This window comes from Rutidosis leptorrhynchoides, chromosome 7 (assembly GCF_046630445.1).
Source record: "Rutidosis leptorrhynchoides isolate AG116_Rl617_1_P2 chromosome 7, CSIRO_AGI_Rlap_v1, whole genome shotgun sequence".
Classification (NCBI taxonomy): Eukaryota; Viridiplantae; Streptophyta; class Magnoliopsida; order Asterales; family Asteraceae; genus Rutidosis; species Rutidosis leptorrhynchoides.
Genome location: NC_092339.1, coordinates 26,599,226 through 26,601,498, shown reverse-complemented (window position 1 = coordinate 26,601,498; position 2,273 = coordinate 26,599,226).

The following is a 2,273-nucleotide window of genomic DNA, read 5'->3' as shown; positions in this document are numbered from 1 at the left end:
TTGTAATTGCTGTTGTTGTTGTATTGGTGATTCTTATCACCGTTTTCCTCCCACTTTCTTTTGACTTGCTTCACATTGGCCTCTTCAGCAGTCTATTCTTTAATTCTTTCTTCAATCTGGTTCACTAGTTTGTGAGCCATTCTACATGCCTGTTGTATGGAGGCGGGCTCGTGTGAACTTATATCTTCTTGGATTCTTTCCGGTAATCCTTTCACAAACGCGTCGATCTTCTCTTCCTCATCTTCGAATGCTCCCGGACACAATAGGCACAATTCTGTGAATCGTCTTTCGTACGTGGTAATATCAAATCCTTGGGTTCGTAACCCTCTAAGTTCTGTCTTGAGCTTATTGACCTCGGTTCTGGGACGGTACTTCTCGTTCATCAAGTGCTTGAATGCTGACCACGGTAGTGCGTACGCATCATCTTGTCCCACTTGCTCTAGATAGGTATTCCACCATGTTAACGCAGAACCTGTGAAGGTATGCGTAGCGTACTTCACTTTGTCCTCTTCAGTACACTTACTTATGGCAAACACCGATTCAACCTTCTCGGTCCACCGTTTCAATCCGATCGGTCCTTCGGTTCCATCAAATTCCAAAGGTTTGCAGGCAGTGAATTCTTTGTAGGTGCATCCTACACGATTTCCTGTACTGCTAGATCCAAGGTTATTGTTGGTATGTAGCGCAGCCTGTACTGCGGCTATGTTTGAAGCTAGAAAAGTACGGAATTCCTCTTCATTCATATTCACGGTGTGTCGAGTAGTCGGTGCCATTTCCTTCAAAATAGTTAAATGGAACAAGTTAATCATACAGAATATTAAGAGTAGTTAATAGTATTTCGTAGCATAATATGAACTCATTTATAAAAGCTTTTTCTTCATATTAGCGTTTTATAAGTTTAAATTCGGGTAGTACCTACCCGTTAAGTTCATACTTAGTAGCTAATATACAATTCAACTACTACAATTCTATATGAAAAACTGATTATAATAATATTTCGCGTTCAAACTTTTATACAATATTTTACAAACTTACAATACCGCTTATTTTACATAAAGCATGAAATATAGCACACAATAACTTTGATACAAGATAGTTGTGAAGACAATTTTAGCTAGTACACAGTCGTTCAGCAAAGGCAATAAAGACACGTAATTCATACGTCCAGAAACAAGTCATGCATTCTGGTTTTACTAGGACTACTTCCCATCCTTGGTCTTGTGCAACATAACCGTTATGGCCGTTGATAAGACAGCGTGTTGAAACGTCATCAAAGGGACGAGGGTTACGTAATGACCAACAGTCTCGTAATAACCTAAAAACCTCATTTCTTACCCCAATTACCGACTCCGTCACTTGTGGGAACGTTTTGTTTAATAGTTGTAGCCCGATGTTCTTGTTCTCACTTTGGTGAGAAGCGAACATTACTAACCCGTAAGCATAACATGCTTCTTTATGTTGCATGTTAGCCGCTTTTTCTAAATCACGAAGTCCTATATTCGGATATACTGAGTCAAAATAATTTCTTAACCCGTTGCGTAAAATAGCATTTGGGTTCCCCGCAATATATGCGTCAAAGTAAACACATCGTAACTTATGGGTTTCCCAATGTGATATCCCCCATCTTTCAAACGAAAGTCTCTTATAAACCAAGACATTCTTGGAACGTTCTTCGAATGTCTTACAAACTGATCTCGCCTTAAATAGTTGTGCCGAAGAATTCTGGCCGACTCTAGACAAGATTTCATCAATCATGTCTCCGGGTAGGTCTCTTAAAATATTGGGTTGTCTATCCATTTTGTGTTTTTAAACTGTAAAATAGACAAGAGTTAGATTCATAAAAAAAATACTTATTAATACAAGCAATTTTTACATATATCATAAAGCATAAGAACACTATATTACATATATTACACCACACGAATACAACTATCTTATTCCGACTCGCTCGTTTCTTCTTCTTCGGTTTTGGTTCGTTTTGCCAAGTTTCTAGGGATATATGATGTTCCCCTAATACGAGCCGTCGTTGTCCACATTGGTTTAGAAAAACCTGGTGGTTTAGAGGTTCCCGGGTCATTGTTACAACTTAAGGACTTCGGGGGTTGACGATACATATAAAGTTCATCGGGGTTGGAATTAGATTTCTCTATTTTTATGCCCTTTCCCTTATTATTTTATTTTGCCTTTTTAAATTCAGTTGGGGTAATTTCTATAACATCATCGGAATTCTCGTCGGAATCCGATTCATCGGAGAATTGGTAATCCTCCCAATA